Here is a 17,267-nt window from a genome sequence, read left to right on the forward strand (position 1 = left end):
TAAATTTGATACTGCTTACGATATACTTGTACTCAGCAAGTGACTTTAAAAATGGCTTATGCGTTCCATGGTTGTGTTACAATGACTAAATGACTGTAACAAATATGCTCAATTTATAAATGGATTTTTCCAACCTCCAACCATGAAAATTCAAAAGGGGGATGAATCAGTTAGGGCCTTGGCTTGACATGCAAAACCAGTAAGGTTCTGCCGGTCAAATCAGGCCTTAAATGGGTTTGCATAGGTGTAACGGTGTGGAACTTAGAAAAGCCTTCTGTTGATGCTCAAGAAAAAATAGAATTTGTCTCATACCAGTGTGGATCTGCAGTGCCAACAGGAGTAAAATGCAGCATAAACTTAATTTAGTTCTGAAGGCAGTAGCTCTGACTCAGAATACACGTGGTAGAATATCCTTTCTAAAAAAGCCATTTTTGCATAGATGCCTTGCAGAGCATAACTTCACTATAAAGTTACAGGAGCACTGCTGTGACACTGTTATGGTTTAAATTTCTTTGATAATAATTCTATTTCATCTTTCACTGCTTGATGTCCTGAAAATATTGTTATCTTGGTTCTGTGCTCTATGCCATGCCTTTGTTTTGCAATATGCTGTGTTTTCACTTTCTTTTGCTCTCAAACCCTTAAAATAATTAAATTTAAATAGTTTTAATGTTTTTATTTCTTATTGCAATGGTTGGTTAGTAACCAGAGTGTCCAGTGTTGTCTGTCTTTGCTTCCCCAGGTTCGTAGCCTCTTCAGTCTAGCAGAGAAAGGTATAACGTGATCCAATGGCTGGAAGTTGGAACTAGACAAATTCATACTAGAAATAAAGTGTAAATTTTTAATAGTGAGAGTAGTTAGCCAAGGATCATGATGGATTCTCATCAGTGACAATTTTTAAATGAAGATGGGATGTTTTTCTAAAAGATTTGCTCAAGGAACTATTTTTGGGAAATGTTATACAGGAAATCGGACTGGATAATCACAATGGTCCCTCCTGGTTTTGGAATCTATGATGACACCGCTCTTTGCATTAATTGCACAGCTACTAATTCTAATGCATGCCTGTAGCTTTTTCTTGCTACCTGCAGGATCAGCTCAGTAAATCTGAAAGCACCCAAAAATGCCATGATGAATACTGCTTTGAATAGAGCTGCCTCTGTCCCACAACGGCACACTCAGGGTAAAGCTTCCAAAAAAACCCTAATAAAACCTGTACACTTCCAATTTAATTGGGGTTGGATCTTGTTCCAGCTCTGCTGCTTCTTCCCACTGCTCCTGCTGAAGCACTGGCCATGTGGTGACTGCCCCTATTTCCATCAGGTTGTGCCTTTTTCCTCTGTAGTGAACATGAGCACAATGCTTTTCCTCTTTAGTGAACATAGGCACAATGTTGGCCTGAGTATATTTTTTTTATCTGCTCTTGTCTGCAGTTTTAGTACTCTCGCTGCTGTCTGGGTTGGATAGCTTGGGGCAATGCATTTCAGCCACAAATCTTAATCCTCCATGACAAATTTGGCTCATCTGATGCCCAAAGTGTAAATGCCGAATTGTATTTCAGCCATGCCCTCCTCCCATAAGCCAGGTGTGTCCCTGCTCTAATGTCCATATATTTGAGAAGGGGAGTGTGGTGGTCTAGGTTCCTTTTGCATTTTATACTTGTCAATGTACAAATGGCTGTGGTCTAATTATCAACTGTCCTACCTCCCATGGGTATGATGGATTTCTCTTTTGTCATTATTTGCCATTTTTTTTCCTCCCACAGGATCCTTCCTTGATTTTCTCAAAACAGAAGGGTGAACTTGCCCATGTACTCTCCTTTCCAAATCATTTCCCTAACAGCCTTTGACAAGTAGGCCCCAACTTGCTGGTCAGTTCCCATATCAGTTCTCTAATAGTATCACTTGCACTCTCTATGTGTTCACAGGGTTCATTCACTGCTAGGGCACCTCCTCGTGGCTGTATTTAGGGAATCATCTCCCATCTGGTCTGGCTCCCCTTTCCACTGTTCACTCACCCAACGGTCTGCCTCTGTCTGTGACTCGGGGTGCAGTCTCTCTCTTAGTGACTCAGTCCTCTGGCTAGGTCACTATATAGTTCCCCCCTCCCTTCCCAGAGTATCCAAGTCCCCCAGACAAGCTGTCTGGTTGGCACCTTTCACAATCCTTCCCAGTGACTGGTAGGGGAATTGGGGCTACTCTGGGTTCCAACCCAGGGACCCTACAATCAGCAGCCAAGGTCAGCAGATCTAGGCAGCCTAATCTTTAACCTTGGGGCTCTTTCCTTTGGCTGCTTCCTACTATGCCTCCCACAGGTTTTCTTTTTCACCCTTCTGGGTAAATGCTTCCCGCAGGGCCAGAATCCTAGGGCTTCTCTCACTCCCTAGGTTTTCTTCTTTTCCCTCTCAGCCCAGAGAGTTACTGACAGCTTCTACACTGCAGCCTCTTTCTGTTGCTCAACTTCCTGGCTTTATACAAGCCCTGCATGCTCCCCCAGCTGGGCTTTATCAGCCATTAGTCATTTTCAGTCAAGCCAGACTCTCCACCAAGAGTGGCCTATAAAGTTAATTATCTCTATATGCACCATCTTAACCTCTTCAGAGATGGTAACCCCATCACAATGTCCCTCAGTAGAGAGGGGTATGCTACCCAATACCCCATCACTGTCATGGGTGAATTGCCACCTGGTGTTGAAGATGTCACCTAAACCCCATTTTGTTGCCTGCCTCTGTGGTTCAGTGGCCTGCTGGGAGACATAGTCTCTACCTTATATCTGCACCAACAGTGCTCTTCTTCCCAAGGAGGAACTACTCATGTCAGAGAGGTGCCGTAACACTTTGGCCATGAGAGGAGTAAGTGACTCTGCTAATTGCTCCAACCCCTGATGTTGGAGCTTGTCAGGTGCTTTGGACCTGGGCATATCTGCAAGCTACTCTTGGTGTGAATCCAGAAACTGTGCTGCTGGCCACTTCCCTTGAACTTCCAACCATGTAGCTTAGGGTAAGGCAGCTTGGCTTGGCTATGTATATGCCCTGCAGGAGAGATTAAATAGGCAAGGGAGAAGCAGGGGTATGTGACAGCCAGTCAGCCAGCCTGGTCCCCTGAGTCCTAGCCAGTAGGAAATTAGAGGACCTAAGGAGGGGGAGGTGCCAGATCCCATCTTGCAAGCATGAGTTCTGATTCCCACTCCTCACAGTCCTTTTGGGTACTGACAGGTTTCAGAGTAGCAGCCGTGTTAGTCTGTATTCGCAAAAAGAAAAGGAGTACTTGTGGCACCTTAGAGACTAACAAATTTATTAGAGCATAAGCTTTCGTGAGCTACAGCTCACTTCATCGGATGCATTTGGTGGAAAAAACAGAGGAGAGATTTATATACACACACACACAGAGAACATGAAACAATGGGTTTATCATACACACTGTAAGGAGAGTGATCACTTAAGATAAGCCATCACCAGCAGCAGGGGGGGGGGAAGGAGGAAAACCTTTCATGGTGACAAGCAAGGTAGGCTAATTCCAGCAGTTAACAAGAATATCAGAGGAACAGTGGGGGGTGGGGTGGGAGGGAGAAATACCATGGGGAAATAGTTTTACTTTGTGTAATGACTCATCCATTCCCAGTCTCTATTCAAGCCTAAGTTAATTGTATCCAGTTTGCAAATTAATTCCAATTCAGCAGTCTCTCGTTGGAGTCTGTTTTTGAAGCTTTTTTGTTGAAGTATAGCCACTCTTAGGTCTGTGATCGAGTGACCAGAGAGATTGAAGTGTTCTCCAACTGGTTTTTGAATGTTATAATTCTTGATGTCTGATTTTTGTCCATTCATTCTTTTACGTAGAGACTGTCCAGTTTGGCCAATGTACATGGCAGAGGGGCATTGCTGGCACATGATGGCATATATCACATTGGTAGATGCGCAGGTGAAGGAGCCTCTGATAGTGTGGCTGATGTGATTAGGTCCTATGATGGTATCCCCTGAATAGATATGTGGACAGAGTTGGCAACGGGCTTTGTTGCAAGGATAGGTTCCTGGGTTAGTGGTTCTGTTGTGTGGTGTGTGGTTGCTGGTGAGTATTTGCTTCAGATTGGGGGGCTGTCTGTAAGCAAGGACTGGGCTGTCTCCCAAGATCTGTGAGAGTGATGGGTCATCCTTCAGGATAGGTTGTAGATCCTTGATGATGCGTTGGAGAGGTTTTAGTTGGGGGCTGAAGGTGATGGCTAGTGGCGTTCTGTTGTTTTCTTTGTTGCCAGAGCCAGAAGAGTACCCAGAAGTCACCTAATACAGGACAGGCCCAACAAAGAACAAATAAAATTCATAATCCTGGGGACAGTAAAGCTTCAGCTGCGAGGAAAGGACATCACTGGTTTTTTTTTGGTGGAACATATTGGGTTCTGGAAATGTAGTTTTTTAATTTTTTTGATACAGAATATTAATTTATATGTAATTTTGTTTCCTAAGGCTTCAGTTCTTTCCCATGGCAATGATCCCAAGCTTCATGCTTTGCGCAGGGCATAATTTATCCACTTAGCAGCAGCAGCCATTTGTGTGGAACATTGAGCTGTAAGCCTGTGAAGGAGAAAAAAGGAAAACAAAACTAGTCAAAGGTAGGAATGTTTTGTCTAATGTCAGTAGACAAAGTGAACTGAAGTTTTGCCCAAATTTTTACTGAGTATCAAAGAGTAACTTTGTTTTAATTGTGATAGACTTCTTGAAATAAGTTTACTTTCAACAATAACCTTAAGGCAACAGCACTTGGGGACCTACAGTGTAAATTATGATAAGATGTTGATGTCAAAAAAGAAAAGGAGTACTTGTGGCACCTTAGAGACTAACAAATTTATTTGAGCATAAGCTTTCATGAGCTACAGCTCACTTCATCGGATGCATTCGGTGGAAAATACAGTGGGGAGATTTATATACACACACAGAGAACATGAAACAATAGGTTTTATCATACACACTGAAAGGAGAGTGATCACTTAAGATGAGCCATCACCAGCAGGAATGAGGGGGGAAAGGAGGAAAACCTTTTGTAGTGATAATCAAGGTGGGCCATTTCCAGCAGTTAACAAGAACGTCTGAGGAACAGCAGGGAGTGGGGTGGGGGGAGAAATAACATGAGGAAATAGTTTTACTTTATGTAATGACTCATCCACTCCCAGTCTCTATTCAAGCCTAAATTAATTGTATCCAGTTTGCAAATTAATTCCAATTCAGCAGTCTCTCATTGGAGTCTGTTTTTGAAGCTTTTTTGGTTGAAGGATAGACACCCTCAGGTCTGTAATCGAGTGACCGGAGAGATTGAAGTGTTCTCCGACTGGTTTTTGAATGTTACAGTTTTTGACGTCTGATTTGTGTCCATTTATTCTTTTACGTAGAGACTGTCCAGTTTGACCAATGTACATGGCAGAGGGGCATTGCTGGCACATGATGGCATATATCACATTGGTAGATGCGCAGGTGAACGAGCCTCTGATAGTGTGGCTGATGTGATTAGGTCCTATGATGGTGTCCCCTGAATAGATATGTGGACAGAGTTGGCAACGGGCTTTGTTGCAAGGATAGGTTCCTGGGTTAGTGGTTCTGTTGTGTGGTTGCTGGTGAGTATTTGCTTCAGGTTGGGGGACTGTCTGTAAGCAAGGACTGGCCTGTCTCCCAAGATCTGTGAGAGTGATGGGTCGTCCTTCAGGATAGGTTGTAGATCCTTGATGATGCGTTGGAGAGGTTTTAGTTGGGGGCTGAAGGTGATGGCTAGTGGCGTTCTGTTATTTTCTTTGTTGGGCCTGTCCTGTAGTAGGTGACTTCTGGGTAGTCTTCTGGCTCTGTCAATCTGTTTCTTCATTTCAGCAGGTGGGTATTGTAGTTGTAAGAATGCATGATAGAGATCTTGTAGGTGTTTGTCTCTGTCTGAGGGGTTGGAGCAAATGCGGTTATATCGTAGAACTTGCAGTAGACAATGGATCGTGTGGTGTGATCTGGATGAAAGCTAGAGGCATGTAGGTAGGACTAGCGGTCAGTAGGTGTCCGCTATAGGGTGGTGTTTATGTGACCATCGCTTATTAGCACCGTAGTGTCCAGGAAGTGGATCTCTTGTGTGGACTGGTCCAGGCTGAGGTTGATGGTGGGATGGAAATTGTTGAAATCCTGGTGGAATTCCTCAAGGAATTCCTCCTTTTCTTTTTTGCGAATACAGACTAACACGGCTGCTACTCTGAAACATGTTGATGTCAGTAGTAGTGTCACATAGAAAGCAATCCATCCTCTGGGACCTTCATATAACCTACTTAGCCAGTCTTAATCTGGTTTTGGAGGCCTTGGCCAATACAACACTTTCCCATATACTTTTTCCTCTAAATTGCTAGAGTTTATTGTGCTGTTCAGAATTATCAGTGCTTGGCTTTTATGAAGGTACAGGCAGGCTTATTGCTGAGGATGTCAGTTGACTGGTCTTTCTTGGGACACCTGGAGGAATTCTGACAAGAACTTGGCAGAATGATCTCCATTTTTACTGGATTTCATCAACACTCCATCAGATGAAGTAACATTTTAAACTGCTACAGGATATACTGAAGACCAAAGCTGCAGAGTTGGCTGCTTTAGATATATCTGTAGAAGGACACTGAGCTGAAATTGGCAAAATTGCTGAACAGCTGCAAGCAACATCAAAGTTGCAAGAACAGATTTTTTTGCCCAGACTGCAACATAACACAACCAAAGCAGAGGACAGGTCAGTGGCAAAGCTGTGTGAGTGCCAAGAGACTGGGAAGCTGCTCAGGGATTGGAATAAGCACTTTTGACAAACATGTTCAAAGATGTTCATGTCTTTTTCCCATGTCAGCTGCCAAAAGTGGACCCAACTATTCAGAATGAGAAACAGCTGGATGATATCCTAGAATAACAGGATTTCCCAAAAGATTAGAAGTTCTAATAGTAGAAATGGGATTTTGGAGTGGATGTTGCCAATTTTGTCTATTAGTACACAGTTGTGCCATCCAACTTTATTTTTGCGTAGCACTGGAAAGATTAAACTTTAGAAACTCAGCACCCTGGTCACAAGGTTAATGATATTTCTTAATTTACATATGGCACTTATTGGTAGAGCCTTTTACTTCCTTATCGACAGCAAAGAAAAGATGACAGATTTCATACTACTGTTAAAGTTTAATTTTCTCTCTTCCTTCTTCTCGAGTTAACTACTTTCTGGGTGTTGTGATTAATCAGTTAAAAAAGTGTAAAGGAGACAGGGCAAATAACAAAAATGCTACTAATATCAGGCTAAAATTAGTGTTTTATTGACTACATTTTTCGAACACCATGGAAGCCATTTTTGCAGAATGTTGGCCAGTATGGGGTTTTTCAATGTGTCTGCTAGGGGTGTGGCTCTCTGAGCAAAGTCAAGGGAGCTGTTTTCCATGGCACCAGCACCTACCACAGATACAGGTAAAATGAACCCTATTGAGACACTTGGCCTATTGAGACACTGGCAGCTTCAAGCACTTTCTATTCAATTTTTTCAGTGCCTTCTAAGAAAATAATAAAATACAGCAATAATGCAGTTAAAGGAGGAAAGAAATGGGGAATATATTTAGGACAGTGAAAGGCAGTTTACCAGAGCTGATAATAGAAGACAGATTTTAAATGTTGGAACAACAATGAACATTTACTGCACAATATCCCATTGCTGGATGCTGTTGACCACTTAAATAGACAGTTGAACGGTGCATGTGTATATATACACATTTTTTCTTGGTTCTCTAGAAGCTGTTCAGATGCTGCAATGTTTTAACAGGGGGATAGGAAATGATTTCCCCCGGTAACGGGTGTTGCACATACTTGAACTCTCACCTTTTAGATATGACCCCTTATACTTATCTTGGTTACTGGTGGTGTTTTGGCAAACTATTTCAGTGTAACATAATTCTTGTTAATCCCTTTTTGTCATCCTTACACATGGAGAAACTGAGTGATGGACCTTGTTGTTTTTTTTCTTTAATTACAATAAATGCTTAACAATTAAAACATTTTAACTTCAGTTAGGATTTATATGGATCTGGTATTCTTAGAATGATGTGCACTGATATGGGAAAGAGCTGAGTAACTGGCTTCAGAAATCTACAGTTATTGGTGGTAAAGGACAAAGTTTCAACTTTCAATTTTTAAAAACAGTTGATGGATTAGCTCTTTGCCAAACAGAAGCCCATTTGGCAACATGTAGTGTCTTCAGATTATTTGAAAAGGAAGGCATACACTTAAGCATATATTTCTCATACCATTTTTTACTTCCTGCATAAAAAAATGAACTTACTTAAATCTTCTCCAAAGGCTCATCTATTCCTGCATTTATAAGTATATTTAACTTAGATACCAAGAATAAGAGAGAAATATTGCAGAAGCAGAAGTGTGAAGTGAAGAGAACTTGGAAATGTGATTTTTTTTCTGGTAGGGCTGTTATAATAAATATGGATAATTCACTAGACTCTCCCAGTGAAATAAGTATGCTAAAAGCATCACATATGAATGCTAGAGCAGCCTTTGAAAGAACATTGTCCCTCCAAGCTGCAAAGCCTTGTTTTGATTAACTAGCTTTAAAATTGTGTTTTAAGAATGGGATTTCAAAGAAACTTAAATCCTCATTAATGATTTGCTAATTGTTCACAAGCAGCCTGAACTTGTTTGATGATATTTCTTCTAATTTTCCTAATGTATTCCTGGCCCTGTAGCTACAATGCCCTCAGGCCAACTCTCTCATAAAAGTGCAGGTGCACTTAGCAGGTATAATAAAATTATAATAAAAGTGCAGATGTGCATAGCAGGTTTGTCAAGTGACTAACTCATATAGGCTACAAAGAACTTTGCCTTTACATAAATTAAGACAGCACTGGCTGTCTGATTGCCCTGCCTCAGTCATTTTCTCTCCAGCTCTGTACTGAATGTGCCATTTTGCCAGAGTCTGCTATGACTCATTTCCCCACATTATTTTCTCTCACAGATGGCATCATTTTGTCTCATGCACTGAGAGTGACAAGTGACACTGTGGTGCTGATGTTATCGTATTAGGCTGCAGAGAGTACTAGCTGTGATGAATATATAATCTGCATGGCAAGTTTCTCTAATCCTGTCTTTAAGGGTGAAATAGGAAAAAACAGACCAACCAAACACCTTGAATGCTGATGATGTGAATCTTATGAAGACACTTGGTAATATCATTAGTGGTCCCTGTGTAATAGTGGTGATAATATACTGGTTTTTTTTCCTGGTGTGCCAGGGATCATAGGGGGCCCATGGATGATTTACTGGCTGATCTTGTCATTTTGGTCCCTGAAATGTTTCTACATTGCTGCCAATTCTGTCTTATTGTGTTGGAACTGTTGGCCCAGTGCTTCTAAATTCCTTTCCACAGCTGACAATTTTGGTGGTTATTGTTACCCAGGGACCCCACAGCATTCAGCTTCCTTGGAACTGTGATATAGCAAAATATTGCCAGAGTGAAAACATTCCCAAAAACCAGTGTGAAAGACTTATGATTTCTTTGACTTAATGCTAATGCTGATTTTTTCCCCCCTGTAGTGATAGGCACTGAATTTTATGGAGAGAAAAATGTATTGAGAATGACCTTGAGGTTTGTCTGTTTATTAAATTCTAAGTTCCATCTTTACTCCTCGATCTGCAAGCATTGGGCATGTTGTGAAGTCAGCCCTGGGGAGGAAAAGGTGCCAAGATTTGCTCTAGCTGATTCAGAAACTCTTTGATGGGCATTGAACAGATTCACATTCATTTCTCAGCTGGAGGAGAAATCTCATTACAATGTCTTGACATCTATGGTCTCAAAGCTGCCAGGTACAGAGCACCCTGACCTCCTAGCAGGAGGCATGCAGCACTGGGTACATTGTACCCACACTAAACAGGCTCTGACTGGGTTAATAATATGGCCTTTTATGTATTCAAGATTGCCCTGATTTACATAAATATATCTGTAATATTCAAGAGAATTAGCTGAACTAGTATGATGGTGTCAACATCATCTTTTTTAATTCAAACCTGTTTATGTTGATCTGGGAAGCAATCTATTTACACTAAATCAACATAAACCAAGTATACATTGAATTAATGGTCTTGACACTGTTTTGTACTGCTTTACCTAATTGATTTTTTAAACTGATTCAAAGCAAAGCTGGGCTAACTCTGAATATAGACAGTGCTTCAGATATATTGAGAATAAAACATATTTGTACTGGTAGCTCAAAGCATGCCTCCTGAGTATACAAAATATACTTGTATATTCCTTGTATCAACATCTGTGTCTGGGTAGAAGATAGAAGGTTAAGGTTTTTGGCTTCTGGGTGACTTCTTGAATATTGTCAAGGGAGGACTGGTGATGTCAGTCATAAAAACTTGGGGGAAAAGAATTATCATGCTCCTTCTGGCATATGGCTTCTGACAGCACAAACAATGAATCTGGTGTTGGGTAAATTGTGTAGCCACTCTATCGTGGGATCATCATCTGGAAATATCAAGCACATCCATCCATGATCAAGATGATAAAGAAAGGAGTCCATAAGCAGATGGCATGCTCTTTGTTCGTGAGCTTCATAGGGGCAGGACAGGGAGCTCCAGATGCTCCAACAGTAATGACACTAGTTAAATCGCCTGTGATGACAATGTATTCTGTGTTAAAGTAGAAGGATTTTTCAGTCCGTATAGTTTTTCTGAGGGATGTGCATTAGCTGATCCAGACACACTAGGGAACGGAGATCTGAGTTCTCTATCTGCCAAGAAATCCCATTGATCCAAAATGTAGTTCCATGCCACCTGTCACTGCTGTTCTGTAGAAAGGCCATTTCTGATATGCTGTCTGAGCTATTTCAGAAAAGGGCTTTGAGTGGAAATTGTGACATAAGCAGTCTTAGTAGTTGCTTGCATTTAGTCATGTGGCCAGAGCCAAGCCTTCACACCCTAATCGCCAGGGGAGCAATGCCCGCTGGGACTGGAAACGTGGAGGCTGGAATTGTCCAGGTTGCACCAGTGATGATGATAAGGGCAGAGTTGATAGCTGAGTCCAACTTGCCACAATGATAATTGGAGCCCCATATTTCTGCACAGTTTCTGGCAGTTGCAATAATTAGGGCATTATTATAATAATTGATGCCCTAATTATCTTGCTGATAACTCATTTAACACATCAGTTTTATACTTGACAAAACTCATTTGGTGAGAACTCAGATACTGTGACTGAAGTTGGAAACAATTTAGTCCAGTTCTCTCTGTACCTAGGAGGGACTCTTGCAGAATGTCATGTCTCTGAAGAACATAGTATAAACAGAAATGCCTGTGTTCATGCCTGAGGTAATATGACACTAGCAAACTCATTTTAAACTGTTACTTAACAAAGATTTGCAGAATGCTTTTTTAGCAGTCCATTTTCCTAGAGTAGTCACACTTTTTAAGGAAATGTATAAACCATTGTAAGCACTCTATATGGAGCTATGTGCTGATTAGATTGCTAATTTGGGCTGTATCAGCCTTTAGGGGCCTATTCCCATGTTAGGAAGACATGAAATTTCACAAGTTACCAGTTACAGAGAGATTCAAGTTGGAATCCAGTGGTTGCATCATCATGCTTGAAAATAGACTGGAATCCAAGGTCATTGAGGTGGAAGAGGTTTACTTCTATAGCACCTACCTCCTGTGCTCTTATGGCAGCATGGCTTAGTTTTGAACCATGCCCTCATTGGCTTTGCTGTTACAGGATCCCTTTATTCAGGAGGTTTAATGTAGCAAAGGCAGAACCCATCTAAGTTTAAAGCTGTATGAGAAATCCCAGCTAAGACAATGCTGTAGAGAGCAGCTGTCCTTTTAATGTTGCTCTTTTCTCTGAGATGGATACTTGGCGTGTCAATAAGGGGATTTTTGGAGGTGGGACAAAAGAAAGACTAATACTATGATGGTAGTATGCTTTTTTCTGTCTTCTCAGGCTGGATTCATCAGGTTTTTATTCATCTCTTTACCTGGATTAGTTATGTTACAGACAACACAGATATCTGTCTTGGGTGTGCACTGTCACTATAACAGTACAGCTCCTGTGTGGCTAATGCCTAACTCTTAACATTGATAGAGAGATACTAAAGCTTGAACTTACCCATTACATCAGTTCCTGTATTTCACACATGGAATGAATTTGGTGCAGAAAGGCTGCATGTAGTATCTTTCTCAGTACAACAAGAAAATGGTCAAACCTCCCCCAAATATTTGCTTATTATGGATGGCGCTGAAGTCTCAGTTGCAGTACAATCAATTTATTTTGTATCCACTTGCTCTTGAAAAGACTAGCCTCTGTACATGAATGAAATTGCATGCAAACAAAGGGACTGGAAATAAATAGAATAAAACTAGAGTCAAAATTGTGCTCGACTCTATACACTATTTTATCAGCTCTTCCTATTTTATGGGACTTTCAGGGTAGAATAACTAATTCAGTTGAAGTACATTGTTTTGGGAAAGTGTATTTTCTTTGTCTCCTTGGAAATAGTAAGATACCTTTTTCTACTGTTTTAGCACTTCAATGCATACTGTTAGTGTTCTGCTGTGCTGTATGCAAGCACAGACAAACTCAAAGTTCATCCAGCTGACAGGCTTAACTGTTGGATTCTCAGGTAACTACTTAAAGTTTCACACTCCAAAAATGACAGAGGAAATTGCTCTTTTCTAGAAGCATCATGGCCCATTCAAAAATCTGCAGAAGGACAAAGAACTTTTTGCCCAATGAATAAAGAGTGTTTGGTTGCATTCAAATAGTTGTGCAGAGTTCTGTATAACAAGAATAAATAAAATGAAATAAATGCATGAGGAGATGGAGTGTTAAGACAGCAAGAGCACAAATATGCAAACCAAATGTAGCAATGAGAGGCAGCATTACCTAGTAGTTAGGGTACTGGAGTGGGAGTGAAGACTGGAGTCCAATTCTCAGCTTTTACAGTGATGTTCTCTGACTTTGGGCAAGCTATTTAAACTCAGTTTGCTTCTACGTTACCTGAGAATAATGATATTTTAATAACTTTTTCATCTATATAGCTCAAAGAGATGTAAAAGTATTGCATGAATGCACAGTATTAATATAAATTATCTCCTTGTCATAGTGTCAGGGTAACTGCACCACCATGGTACGCTCCAGGAATGACCTGTCAGGTCTCAGGTCTCCATCTGTCACCTGTACCTGGGTAGGGATCCTTGTCCCTTATGACATGGGGTTTTAGGGCTGCACAGCTCTCTGTCTTACACTTTGATAGTTCCAGCAAACCAGTCTGCCCAGGAGCCAATACTTTTATATTGCTTTCTCTCTGGGGTCTATGAACAATGTACTGCCTGGAAGTTTTAAGTTGCCACACTGCTCGTTCTAAGCAAGCATATTTATTCATAAGGTAAAAGCACTAGAGAGGAAACATATTAACATGATAAACATACAATAAACAAGTTGGCCATAGAGATTAAACACATTGCAAAGTTACAATTATATATATAAATAAGGTTTTAGAATCTTCTTATGACTTTTACTGAAGGTTCAGTATCAACACAGAGACTAAGTTGTGTGTTTGGGGAGGCTATTTTATTAGATGTTTCAGATTAAAAAAGAAGAGAAGGGGGAAAGCGAGATCATGAAAAAAATCTTCTGTGAAATTAAAAAAAAAGTTTTCTGTCCTAGAACATGATTATCGGTTCTTCCTAATGGCTGTTCAATAAAGTATCATAATAGAGAGATGAACTAAATAAAACTTCAAGAAAAAGTACATGAGAAGAAAGTGCTCTATACAGTTTTCAATTTAAGATAGGATGCTATCAGTCTGGAAATTAGGTAGCTAGATCACTGGCTAGCCAATTAAAGTTACTGACAGCCAGACATACCATTCTCCCTAAATTAATTCAATAATCTCTAACTCAATCAGTGCAGAGTATTCCCAGTTTTAAATTGTACTGAAACCTTTTCCCTTGTTTGTTTAAATTAATTACTGTTCCAAAATGCTGAAGTATAGATTAAAAAACTCTTACCTCAAGATGTAAACAAGAAGAAATTTAATACTCCTAACTAAGAGTGGTTACTCTTAGCTCCACAGCGTTATCATACGTCTACACTGAAATCAGATGTGTGATTGCAGTACATGTAGATATACTCAAGCTAGCTTTGATCCAGCTAGATGGAATAACAATAGCAATGAAGCTGTGGCAAGCATGGGCTAGATGCTCGAGTAAATACCCAGGGTCCTGGGCAGGTATCTACAGCCTATGCTGCCTAGATTTCAGTGCTATTATTATTTTATCCAGCTAAATCAAAACTAGCTTGGATATGTCTACATGTGCTGCAGTCACACCTCTGACTGCAGTGTAGATATACCCTTAGGCACTGATCCTACTAAGACGAGAGTATATGCTTCAATTTATGCACAAGAGAATTCTACTCAAAATTGGAGCTACACATGTGCATAAAGTTAAATACATGCACAAGTCTTTGTAGGACAGGGGCCAGAGCTGTTTAACTAATGTTAATGTTACTGCAGTATTCATATAGGGAATATCAGGGTAGCATTAATTATTTGCAAATGGCAGTTCTACAGACTTGAATATAAATGACATGGCTGTTGGCTTCTCAGGGGAGCTTTTTAATAAGAACCCAACAATCTTTTAGCTCCTAAACTGTTGCAGGTGTGTAGGGAAATCTTACAGAAGTGGGAACATCTCTCAACAGTGAATAATGAAATTACACTATTTCCTAAACTCAACATGAATCTTTTACAATATGTAATTATAAACAAATATCATTAGTTACTCCTGAGTCCAACAGTCTGACTAACATTTTAGAAAACTGTCAGAAGTTATGGCATCTTTGATACAAATATCTGGCAGAAGAGCAGCAGATAATTTAAGATCTTTATATTTCATTTTGGAGGATTGAAATATAAGGATACATCTCTTACAATCTTGTCCCTGGACACCTTGAAAGCATTTGATTGCACTGTATCTGATTGCTTGCTCAAGAATGGTTTGATTTTTGGCATTAAATTAAATCAGTTTATTCACATGATAACAGTTGTTGAAACATGATTAATACAAATTTTTCTGGGAGAAAATTGATAGAGAACTAGAAATCAGCTGTCTTTGCTGAGCCCTGGTAGATGATACAATTAGAATGCAAACATATATGAAAAAGATTTTTGACAACAGGTTCTAATATAGTAGGTAGGTGACAACTGACAATTGTTTAGCAATCTTTTGCAACATCTATGTTGAAAAGCTAAGAAATTAGGGCTAATAATATGCAGGAACTTGGGAAACTAATATGAGGGGGCAAAGAGTCCAGGAGAGCTGGCTGTATGTTAAAGAAGACTTACTGAGGGCACAGGAACAAACCATCCCGAAGTGCAGAAAGAATAGCAAATATGGCAGGTGACCAGCTTGGCTTACCAATGAGATCTTCAGTGAGCTTAAACTCAAAAAGGAAGCTTACAAGAAGTGGAAATATGGACAGATGTCTAGGGAGGAGTATAAAAATATTGCTAGAGCATGCAGGGGTGTAATCAGGAAGGCCAAGGCACAATTGGAGTTGCAGCTAGCAAGGGATGTGAAGGGTTTCTACAGGTATGTTAGCAACAAGAAGAAGGTCAGGGAAAGCGTGGGACTCTTACTGATTGGGGGAGGCAACATAATGAGAGATGATGTGGAAAAAGCTGAAAATGCTTTTTTTGCCTCAGTCTTCACGGACAAGGGCAGCTCACAGACTGCTGCACTGGGCAACACAGGAGGAGGTGAGCAGTCCTCAGTGGTGACAGAACAGATTAAGGACTATTTGGAAATGCTGGATATGCACAAGTCCATGGGTCCAGATCTAATGCATCCAAGGGTGCTGAGGGAATTGGTTGATGTGATTGCAGAGCCATTGGCCATTATCTTTGAAAATTCATGGCAATCAGGGGAGGTCCCGGGCGATTTGGAAAAAGGCAAATATAGTGCCCATATTTAAAAAAGGTAAGAAAGAGAACCTGGGGAACTACAGACTGGTCAGCCTCACTTTAGTCCCTGGCAAAATCTTGGAGCAGGTTCTCAAGGAATCCATTTTGAAGCACTTGGAGGAGAGGAAGGCGATCAGGAACAGTCAACATGGATTCACCAAGGGCAAGTCATGCCTGACCAATCTGATTGCCTTCTAGGATGAGATAACTGGCTCTATGGATATGGGGAAAAAGGTGGATGTGATATATCTTGACTTTAGCAAAGCTTTTGATACGGTCTCTCACAGTATTCTTGCCAGCAAGTTAAAAAAGTATGGATTGGATGAATGAACTATAAGGTGGATAGAAAGCTGGCTAGATCGTCGGGCTCAGTGGGTAGTGATCAATGGCTTGATGTCTGGTTGGCAGCCAGTATCAAACAGAGTGTCCCAGGGTTCGGTCCTGGGGCTGGTTTTGTTCAACATCTTTATCAATGATCTGGATGATGGGATGAATTGCACATTCAAGAAGTTCGCAGATGACACTAAACTGGGGGGAGAGGTAGATACACTGGAGGGTAGGGATAGGGTCTAAGGTGACCTAGACAAATTGGAGAATGGGGCCAAAAAAAATCTGATGAGGTTCAACAAGGAGAAGTGCAGAGTCCTGCACTTAGGAAGGAAGAATCCCATGCACCTCTATAGGCTGGGGACCGAATGGCTAAGCAGCAGTTCTGCAGAAAAGGACTTGGGGATTACAGTGGACGAGAAGCTGGATATGAGTCAGCAGTGTGCCCTTGTTGCCAAGAAGGCCAATGGCATATTGGGCTGTATTAGTGGAAGCATTGTTAGCAGATTGAAGGAAGTGATTCTTCCCCTCTATTTGGCACTGGTGAGGCCCCATTTGGAGTATTGTGTCCAGTTTTGGTCCCCCCACTACAGAAGGGATGTGGACAAATTGGAGAGAGTCCAGCGGAGGGCAACAAAAATGATTAGGGGGCTGGGGCACATGACTTACGAGGAGAGGCTGAGGGAACTGAGGTTATTTAGTCTGCAGGAGAGAAGGGTGAGGGGGGGATTTGATAGCAGCCTTCAACTACCTGAAGGGGGGTTCCAAAGTGGATGGAGCTAGGCTGTTCTCAGTGGTGGCAGATGACAGAACAAGAAGCAATGGTCTCAAGTTGCAATGGGGGAGGTCTAGGTTGGATATTAGGAAACACTATTTCACTAGCAGGGTGGTGAAGTACTGGAATGGGTTACATAGGAAGGTGGTGGAATCTCCATCCTTAGAGGTTT

General features: G+C 41.0%; 1 long non-coding RNA gene across 1 annotated transcript; it reads right to left on the reverse strand.

Annotated features, from left to right (window-relative positions):
• Positions 1–512: 512 nt before the first annotated feature.
• On the reverse strand, positions 513–16,969 carry LOC122455806. Its single transcript, XR_006274284.1, has 3 exons — positions 16,738–16,969; positions 5,544–5,546; positions 513–524 (listed from the first exon to the last, which is right to left on the reverse strand). It is a non-coding gene; the product is annotated as an uncharacterized LOC122455806 (long non-coding RNA).
• Between the last annotated feature and the right edge of the window lie 298 nt (positions 16,970–17,267).

The sequence above is a fragment of the Dermochelys coriacea genome, chromosome 9 (assembly GCF_009764565.3).
Source record: "Dermochelys coriacea isolate rDerCor1 chromosome 9, rDerCor1.pri.v4, whole genome shotgun sequence".
Classification (NCBI taxonomy): Eukaryota; Metazoa; Chordata; order Testudines; family Dermochelyidae; genus Dermochelys; species Dermochelys coriacea.